Source organism: Cupressus sempervirens, chromosome 11 (genome assembly GCF_028749045.1).
Source record: "Cupressus sempervirens isolate cs-2001-9-10 chromosome 11, ASM2874904v1, whole genome shotgun sequence".
Taxonomy (NCBI): Eukaryota; Viridiplantae; Streptophyta; class Pinopsida; order Cupressales; family Cupressaceae; genus Cupressus; species Cupressus sempervirens.
The window spans coordinates 716,122,511-716,133,875 of NC_143128.1; positions in this window are offsets into that span (position 1 = coordinate 716,122,511).

An 11,365-nucleotide genomic window follows, 5' to 3' on the forward strand; every position below is an offset into this window, starting at 1 on the left:
CCCCTCCCTTTCATGGAGTAGATTTTGTCCAATGTCAGCGGTTCAAAGAGGTTTTCATTTCTTGATGGATTTTCTGGCTACAATCAAGTACTGGTCAAGGAGTCTAATAGGTACAAGATTGCATTTACCACCAAATGGGGTACCTATGCTTATTGTAAGATGCCATTCGGGCTAACTAATGCAGGTGCTACATTTCAAAAGCCAATGGAGATGGCCTTTAAAAGAATGATCGAAAAGTTTGTATTGGTTTACTTTGATGATATCACAGTGTATTCAAAGAATTTAGAAGATCATTTTGATCATTTAAGTCAAGTGTTCTCAAGGTGTAGACAGTTTGGGATATCCCTTAACCTGAGCAAGTGTGTCTTTGCCACCAATCAAGGAAAATTATTAGGACACATTGTATCTAAGGATGGTTTAACCATTGATCTAGAAAGAAAAAAAGAAATACTTTCTCTCCCTCTTCCTAAACATAAGAAGGGTCTGCAAAGTTTCCTTGGTAGGATAAATTTTGTAAGAAGATTCATCCCTAATCTTGCTACAATCATAAAACCCCTTACAGCTATGCTTAGGAAAAGTATGGTTTTTGCATGGACCAACGAAGGGAAGGAAAGTTTTGAAGAGATCAAGGTAACCATAGCCTCAGCCCCTACTCTCATAAATCCAACCTTTGAAAAGGATTTCATCCTTTATACCCTAGGTGGTGAGTCCAGTATTTCTATTTTCTTGACTCAAACAAATGACAAAGATGAAGAGCAGCCCATAGCCTTCTTTAGTGAAAGGCTTAAAGAGTATGAAGGCAAATACAGCTATGTAGAGAAGCAAACCCTTGTAGTCATCAAAGCTTTAAAGAAATGTAGACACCTCATGTCTCATAATAGAGTTCATTTGTTAGTACCCCATGCCAGTGTGAAGGATTTCCTTTTAAGAAAAGATATTAATGAGAAAAGAGATGGCTAGATTACTAAAGTAATGGAATATGATGTTGACATCTAGATCACCAAGCTAATAAGAGGGAAAGGGTGGTGTAAATAAATGATATCATCTGAGGAATTTGATGAGGAAATTTCCATGATGCTAATAGAGTAACAAGAAGAGAGAGATGATGACCCAAGGAGCTAGATGGATGATATGATGAATTTCTTATTAGGAAATGGATATCCTCCAGGATTAGATAGAACTAAAAGGAGATAGTATAGATTACAGTCAATTCCTTATGTCATAGTTGATGGTATCCTTTTCAAGAAAGATTTGAATGGAGCCCTATTAAGGTGCATTAGTAAGAACCAGGCTGAAAGAATGATCAAAGAACTTCATGATGGCCCTAATGGTGGTCACTTCTCAGCAAGGACAACTGCAATGAAGATCATGAGAGTTGGTTAATACTGGCCATCCCTATTCCATGATTGTCATAGGTATGTGAAGAAATGTGAAAAATGTGCTTTCTTTTATGGTAAGAAAAAGCTTGCAGCTCTTCCTCTTCATCTCATACAGGTGGACCAGCCTTTTGCTCAATGGGGATTGGATTGCATAGGCCCTATCAATCATCCTTCTAGTTCTAGTCACAAATGGATTTTAGCTACTATAGATTACTTCACCATATGGACAGAGGTGGTTGCATTGAAGGATGCCACAGAATCTTCAGTTGTTGAGTTCTCTGATGGAATTGTGACTAGGTTATGTGCCCCTTCAACCATTATTTCAAATAATGCAAGATCTTTTGTCGGAGTTCAAATTTGTGCATGGGCAGTTGACCATAATATCTACTTAAGAACCTCCTCAAACTACCATCTGTAGGGCAATGGTTTGGCTGAGTCCTCCAACAAAAACTTGATTAGGATTATGAAAAGAACTGTAGAGGATAACCAAAGGTGTTGGCATCAAAACTTGAGAACTGCATTGTCGGATGATAGAATAACACCTAGGAGGTCAATAGGGAATTCACCATTTATGTTGGTATATGGCAGAGAGGCAAGGCTTCCAATTTCATTAGAATTTCCATCCCTAGAGCTAGCTCATCAACTAGAGTTAATTGAAGATGATGCCATGACAATAAGAATGGCAGAGCTGATGGAGCTAGAAGAGAAAAGAGGTCAGGCCATGCAAGCCCTAGAGACACATCAACAACAAGTAAAAAGGAACTTTGATAAAAAGGCTAGGGTCAAAACCTTCAAGGAGGGTGATTTAGTCTTGAAATGGGACGCAAATAGGGAAAATATAGGGAGGCACTCAAAATTTTATGCATTGTGGAGTGGTCCCTACTTGATTGTCAGTTGCAAGTAGGCCAATGCTTTTCAATTAAGCAGGCCTGGTGGTGAAATTTTGCCTATCCCAGTCAATGGGATCTATCTCAAATCATGGTTCTGACAGAGCTAGAAGCTTTCTTTACATATTAGAGTAGTTTCCTTTCCATTGTTTTCCAATTTTTCAAGAAGTGCACGAGCACGTGTGTTTTGCTGAGGTTGCAGAGTTGTAGACATAGAGTTTTGATGTTTTGTGACTGCAAAGGTAGGGTTAGGGTTTCGCGATACACTAATCCACATTTTTTTGACTCTATAGCCCAATGGATGTTTCAAGCCACTGATCTTATTCATAGCTAGCTTGTGTCCCTTCTGAGTCACCAAAAATGTTGTCATTTTTTACCTCCTGCCAAAATTTCAATTTAAACGTAGCCCTCCCAAAAGTCATCTTCCATATTTTAGTATTATTTAAATGGCCTGGAAATATCAAAAAAAATAAAATGATAAAACCTTATGTTATTTCCTTCTACTAGCCTGCAACTTTTCGTGCCGTTAGATCTCTGGCGATCTACGGTGGGCGCTTTCTCACATTATGAAAACAAGCAATCTTTAAACATTGTGGGGAAGCCCCTTAGCGATGCATAGCAGGTGGGTCCATGTTCTCTTGTGGGCTGTAGCATGGATAAGGTGGTTGGTGAGTTGGCGATTCTATTGGTGCCCACTTTCTCACTTTTTGAGCTTCGTCAAACTTTTTGACAATGCGAGCAAGCGCCCTGGCAACATGTGTCCATGTGACATCCAGAAGTGTGATTTACGAGCACCATCAGATCTCCCAGCTGGTGCATGCCCACAATAAAAAGATGCAAGAAGATTAAGGAATGTGCGCATGCACCCTGGTGACACCTATCCCACAACCTCTCATGTTCCTAGTTCCACCTTCCACCATCCGATGTGATCTGATCAATGGCTGGTGCATGCCCACAATAAGGAGTTGCAAGGAGATTAAGGAATGCAAGCAAGTGCCTTATCATTATGTGTCCTCGTGGGGCCAGGTTGGTTTCACATGTTGCAAAGCGATGCCAGTTCGTTGCCAGGTGGATTTTGAAGTCTTTTGTGGGCCCAAGTTTTTGTGTACGAGTGTAGTATATGGAGGATCTTTCACCAATCATTGATCTTGTAGAGATCAACAATTGGTGCTTCCCCGCAATATGAAGATGCAAGGACTTTAAGTAATGTCAGGAAGCACCTAAAGGACATGTTTCCTTGTAGGCTCAGCCAAGGTATTAACAATGGAGGCAGCACAATTAGGGCTGACGGATAGTAGTTATGTCACAATCAGGGTTTGAGGAGGTGGCACAGTTAGTAAAGAAGGTATTGGTCAACCGTGTGGAGACTAGCAAAGTGGAAAAATAAAAGAAGATCTTTGGTCATACGTGGCTCATCCTAGTGCCAGATTTAGGTTGACCTGTTGATCATGCTGATTCATGAGCTAGAAATAGGGGAAATTGAGTTTTGTTGCAAGATCTGATCCTTGTGATCAATGCCAACCATCCTCAAATGAGCACTGAACTCAATGAATGCCAAAAACACTCCACCATCTCTGATCCAATCCATCTACCTATTCAGAACTATTTAATGGTGTCATTTATGTCTTCTCAGGGCCCTGTTCCAACAAGATCAGATATCATTGCACCTAGATCTATACTTAGATCAGATTTTCTTTAGATCTCCATGATTATTCTCTGAGGGGCTTAATGGCAGTGGTTATGGAGTAACTTCAGCAAGAGTACATCTCAGTTATGCCTGAGCTATAAAGGCAATTTTTGTAAATTTTTTAAAAGGTCAACTTTTCTTTCATTTCTCTGATATTAATCTGCAATTTCACTATGAATTCCCTTTGCCTCTAAATTGTACGACATTCTGCTTTATCTCTTTCAGCCATTAATGTGAAAGTGCAAGAACTATTTACATCTCATTAGTGTTTTGTAGAGATCTGTAATCTGCATGATTGTATATCTTTTTGCCTATGAATGATGTATAAGTGAATCTTCTCTTCCTTGTGTCATTCATCTGGATTTTCTAATCTACATGTGGTTGCTAGGTTAAAACAAGTCTGAACTTGTATATCCTTTAGTGTCATGATGGTTCAATAGTGCATATATGGGCAGGGATTGGTTGAACACTCTATTTTGGTGCATCACCCCTTTAGGTTAGAATAGGTAGATTCTCTTTTCATGCATTTCTTCTCCCTTTTTCTCTCCAAGAGTAGTTAGGTGCATCCTAATAGTAAAGGAAATCAACCTTCTCTAGAGACTCAACCTCACAGTTTAAGTCCCACAGTTTGGAGGTTGTTTCCATGTTTCACAAGGTTGTCCTTAGGCAAAAACTTTGGACAATGGTGCAAACCTCTGTAACAACAAATATGTTGACTCAGATTTGGCAGGGGCTATTGATACTAGTCAGAGTACTATAGGTTATGTATTTACTATTGGTGGGGCAACCATGAGTTGAGTTTCTAGGTTACAGAAGCTTAATGCTTTATCCACTACGGAGGCAAAGTATGTTGTTGCTACAGAGGCAGTCAAAGAGGTGATATGGCTTTAGTTCTTTATAGAAGAATTGGGACACCCTTAGAAGGATAATTATTTGTTTAAAGATAGTCAAAGTGTCATTCATCTTGCAAAGAATTTAGCTTTGCATTCAAAGATAAAACACATTCAATTACAGCACCATTTCATTCGATCAACTTTGGATGATCGACAATTAAAGATGGACAAGATACATTCAGATGATAATCTAGCAGATATGTTTACAAAGGTAATGACAAGGGAGAAGTTGAATTCCTCTTCAATTTTAGTTGGTCTTCTAGACTGAATAAGGAAAAAAAAACAAAAGAGTCCAAGGTGGTTTGATCCAGTGGGACCCCCATGTGGTAGAGGTATTGCTACAAGATTAGTCTCCAAGTGGGAGATTGTTGTCTAAGTGTGGAGTCTGATCAATCCCCAAGTGGGAGATTTTTAGTTTGTGGTGACTAATCAAAGAAGTATTGTACATACTTCATAATTCTTTAGGGCTTCGTCCCAAAAAAAATTGGGCCCTATTTTATTGAGATTTCAAGTTGACATGTAATTATTAATTATAACCCTAAAGCAATAAAAATTGTTGTATAAAAAGAGCTTAGGTTAGGGATTTTTCATAAGGTGTGATGCCAAAATTGCTTCTTGCGATGGTATTGAGTTGTAAGGGATTACGAATTGTAATCAGGTTGTAATCATTGGATCGTAATAATATTGGACATGTTGTTTGGTGGATGTAGCCCAAGGTTTGGGTGAACCATGTTAAATCTTGTTATCTTGTAATCTCTTATGTGTGATCTATTATTTTTTCTGATAGTGTTTATATTTGCATGCAATTGTTATTTCTATTTGTGGTTTAATCCTAACAAGTGGAAACTATCAAAAGCAATTTAGAAAGGTAGGTTTGGAAACCTTGGTGGAAACAAGAAATATATGGCAGAAGGGTTGTTGTGAAGAAGATTCATGTTGTGTGTGAGAATGATTAAGTCATGTGTCAGTCAGCAAGGTGGACGACTATTTTTTAGCAATGCATTGTAATGTTTTAGTTTCTAAGCTTGTTATAAAGGCTCTCATGTAATAGTATTGTAATTGCAATGTATCACCTCACTTGGGAACCCAAGAGAAATAAACCTATTATGATACAATGTTTATCAAACTATACTTTTGAAAACTTAAATAACATCAAGATTTGATTAATTCTGAAGCAATATGAATATACGCATCAAATACACATAAATAATTACAAATACAGTTTCAATTCCTCAAGGGTTACTTCACATTGAGCTACTTAAGAAGTTTGTATTAATCAATTTAAATCACAAGTATAATGTATCATGATCATAAAGAAATAACAGATATATAATCTCATAAGAAAATGCATAAGTACAACTAATACAATGAAGGTATGTCCAATAGTTAACATCTTATACACATGTCAAAAGGTAAGTGAGAATAAGTATAACACATCAAAATATATGATAACATATATATACATCAATTGAATAGAAATCTTTGAGATAAGAATGATAAATGTACAATTGCATCATTAAATATCCAGTAGCTAGCAATGTGAGGGAGACCCAAATGGTAAGAAGACACTACATCCCAACCATGTGGTTACCTAATCAGGCTTCCACTCCCACCATGTAGGGAAGATAATAAATGATCCATAAACAACTAATCAATCACAAATAATTCCTAATAAAGGAATCTTAATAGCCACATCTACCTCAAGGGTAACACATACTACTCAAGAAGATAAGATACTTCCAAATAAAAGGAACACTCAATCCAATACCAATATTGCATTCAAAGCATCATACATAAACCAAGAATAGATCAAATCACCAAAATCATACAATAAAGTCAAAAAAAGATGTCCACCTCCAGTCAAGAACCACATGTCAAAATTACATCATCTATGAACCAGAAATCACCATTAATGAAAGTTAATAATCATATTAAATACATCCAACAATAAGTACACCATCAGAGGTCCGAAAAAAATCTATAAAGGAGACTCAGGCTACATACTAGGGAGTGCCATCACTGATGCAGGAGCATTGAGTTTGGATTTTGGTGGAGCTATGTTTTCATGGTTAGGGATGTGTTGGAGAATAGCTAGAGAACCTTTCTCATGATTTCATAGAGATTGGATGGATTGAGTTGAAGTTTGAACTGTTTGAACCTTGTTGCTGGAACTATGTTTTTCCTGGTTTCTGGGTGCTTGTTGTAGAGAATATAACTAATTATCCTTAATTAATGAGAGGTTTTCCACTTTAGGGATTGAAGAGGGCCTAGATTAATATCTTTTTTTAAGGATGAAAGTACTAATTCATTCTAGGTTGTGAGATATGGTAATCCTCCCAGAGTATCAGTTTTTGGTAGTTTTGCACAACAATCTGATGTGTGTAACTTTCAAGATGGATGTGCACTTTTCCTTGTGGAATAAGCCTTTGTAAATTTAAGTGGTTGTAGAGGACCTAGATTTATACCTATGATTTGAAGCAAGAGTTCTAATTCAATCAGAGCTAGGAGATATCATGATTTTACTCGGATATCAATTTTTGGACATTTAATTGTTGTTGTTGGCCGACTTGTGACATTTAATTTATGTATTTGTATTTAATTTATGTTCTAGGATGACTTGTGGATTAGATTGGTATAAGTAGGCGGTCTTGTGGATTATTTTAGTAATTCATTCATGGAATGATTCATGGGAGCAGCTAAAGGGTGAGTTTTCCTGAGTCTATGGACAGAGCACCATATATGAGGTAGTTTACAGCAAGATTGTGATGGAGTTGTGAATGTGTGGATAGAGCACCAAATGTGAGGTAGTTTACACTTGGATCTTTGATCTTGGAGAAGAGCTAGGACTATGGTTGGAAAACAAGGAGGTTGCTTGGTGGGCTTGCGAGCACAAGTTTAGATTTCCTTGGTAGTTTCTTCCAGATTGTTGTTATGTTACAGATCTGGGCTAGCTGAGATTGGTTGTAAGTTGGATCTTGAGGGATCTTGTAGAACTAATTTTGTAATTGCTATTTTTATTTGGCCCTAACATAGAAGGCCTTACAGCTGGACATATTGCATGTAATCAATTATATTTATGAACAAATTATTGTGAGTGGGTATCAGATCTTGCATTATTGCTTCTTCTTGTTGTGTTTTTGTTGTGTAGTTATATCGCTAGGGGTTAGGACATCTCCTTTGGGGATACTCCTACCTTGCACTATGTCAATCACATTGTCAAACTACTTGAATTACCCTAGACTGATTTCTTGATAGACCCCAGACCCTCAAGCATTGAGTTGCCCTGGACTACTTACTTTGAACCCCCCCCCCCCCCCCCTCAACATGCCACATGTGGAAACTAGAATACCCTCTCAAGAAGATGATGAAAACCAGTCATATTATCATCCCATTCCCCTCCTTGGTCTATACAAGCACTCAAGGCATGGGCGAGGCAATATCTCTAACTTATCTTATTAGTGTGTTTTTTCAAAATATTAATTACTAGATTATCACTTATTATATAACTTACAATAGGTTACCCTCACTTTGACCACTTCAGGTCTCAGACCCCTACTGCAAACCACTCCCAAAGATGTGTACCTAGACAACCTCTCTTAAGCACATAAAACATAGTTGTGTCCCATACCACAACACCAATAATGATAAAAACTCAGTTCCTTAATAGGCAACCTGGAAACAAGTTGGTTCTCCCAACCCAAGTAAACATAAATGCACTACATAGAAAATCTCATAATACACTTTCAAATTTAAAATGCAAGCTCATCATAATATCTATAATAGATAAGCGTCATAAGAGAACCCGCAAAAGAAAACCTCTAGTGTACACCCTAGTTGGTCAACTAAACAACTTACAAGAAAAGAACAACATGTGCTACAAGTAAACACAAGGAAAAAATACATATACCACAAATCTCCAAATAGAATACCTATAAATACAAAATTTTATTCAATTGTATTCAATCATTTAGTTTAGTTTGGTTAAGATTGTGCTCATTCTTCAATATTTTATTTTATTTTTGATCGATAAACGGTCGAAGCCTAGATTAATTATTATTATTTGTCAAAATTAATTATTATTATATGTTAAGCGAAGGTAGATTCAAACCCAAGACCTCCCACATAAGAGGCTCGCAAGTTACTGTTGCATTGTAGGCTTTTGCCTACTCATTCTTAAATATTACAATAATAGTATGCTTAGTTTATCTTTTATTAAATTACTCACATTCATAAATTCCAATATAATTCAATTAAAAATATTTTAAGTTACAATCTAAAAAATAATACATTTTTTTAATAGAACTATATTCTAATTTAAAAATAATATTAATTAAATTCTCACTAATTAAATATCTAATATAATCTTATTTATTTATTTATTTATTTATTTATTTATTTATTTAAAATATAACATAATTTACAAAGTTTAACATTAATCACACATATTATAAATAATAAATAACATATATACATGTATAAATTTACTAATGACAAACTAATTTAAATTAAATAATATCTTAAATTAAATAAAGTCAATAATAACAAATAATTTTAAATCTAATGATAACATGCACCTTTATCTAAAAGAGCTTGAGGAAGGGGTTACGTGGACCCCGCTTCCTCTTACCTTTTTCTTAAAGCATTATATTTTTAAACAAAACCAAAGCTTATATAAAGAGGTTGGATGAATTGTCATTCCCCTCTCCTCTTACGTAAGGAATAATGTGGGCACGCTTTACTAAGCTATCCCCTTTTCTAATTTATGCATTGTGTGTTTTAAGTTTTAGCAGTATGAAATATTTCATACGGAAATAATAAATAATATTGCTGCAGATAAGAGACATAATTTTCAGCAACTGCATTTATTTATTTATTTTTAAATGAGAGGAATATAAATAAATTTATAGTTTTATTCTGTGTAATTTTTTTTTGAAATCTTAGTTGGTCAAATCTATTTTCTTCCTAAATTTCCTTCTATAGAAAATCAAATAAAAGTTTGATAATGAACAATTTTTCTAATTCTTTTAATTAAGGTATGAAGATTTCATTCCGTTTGCATAGAACCAGACTAAAAAAATAAAAATGGCAATCAAATTTCAAATACATAAAAGACATGAAGAATACAGATCTTCTAAGATAAAATATACGATTACAATTATGGATTTCAAACCCTACCTTATGTTGATGCTACAACATGACAACCGGTGAAATCCTATTCCAACAAAATTCTTCAAGCCACAAAATTTGTGTTATTTTTCAAACCCCAGAGTTGCTCTCCAAAACCTGTGTGTGTAATAATGACTAGAAAACCCTCTAATAAAGAATTATAATTACCTTTTAGGATTTCTATCTCCACCAACTCAAAAATTATAATTAATTTATTTAATTATTTCTTTCATGCACAATTAATCCACTTTTAGTAGAAAATATTCTTTTATTATTATTTTATTTATTTCTCCACTTTATTATTTAAAGTAATTTTATAAAAAGACAATTTATTTATTATTTAATTAATACAAATAATTTAAGTGTATTATTTAAATGTCATAAATTTTAGTTCTCTATTAATTAAATAATAATGTTACACCATAATACATGGGGTGCTAAAGTTAGTAACTATAAGATCAAAATCCCTCCGGAAGGATCCTCTAGATGGGTCTGGAAATCTTTGGATGGGGAGGATGTAGATTCTCTGGCTAGAGAGGCCTATGAAAAGATTTTGGTAGATGGGAACATTAAGAAAACTAATAGGAAAGATGAACTTATTTGGGCTACTTCGAATGATGGAAAATATAGTGTGAGGAATGGATACAATGCTTTGTTACATTCACAAAGTTGGGACAAATTAGATATACCTGTTAAGCTCTGTTGGGATGCTACTTGTCTACCCAAAGCAAGTTTCTTTTTTGTGGCTGACTTTTCAAAATAGAATTTTGAAGGTAGACAGGCTTCATAAATATAGTTTTCAAGGTCCTTCTAGGTGTGTGTTATGTAAACATAATAGTGAGGATCTAGATCATTTATTATATAACTGCTCCTTTTCACAAACATGTTGGGAATGGCTTTGATCCAAATTAGGGTGGTCTTCTCCTTTGCCAAAATCCTTTTGTGATCTTCTCAAAGGATGGCCTACAAACATGGTGAAAGGCATTTATAATAAACTCTAGAACATTTGTCCGTTTATTGTGTCATGGGAGATTTGAAAAGAGAGAAACAGATGTATCTTTAGAGATTCTAAAATGAAATTGAAAGAGTTAGTATTAAAAATTGAGGCTAGCATTGTGGAAGTAATTAATTCCTATCTCAAAAATTCAGTGAGAGAAGAAGGATATTTCTCTTTTTAGGATGGTCTCATGAAGAAGAATTGGACTAAGTTCATCAATCCTCCTCTAGTTTACTTTAAGAAAAGCAAGGAAGCTAGAGAAAGTTGTAAATGGACTCCCCCTCCACATAGATGGTATAAACTCAATTTTGATGATGCAGCCAAAGGCAACCCAAGTATGAGAGGAATTGGCTACA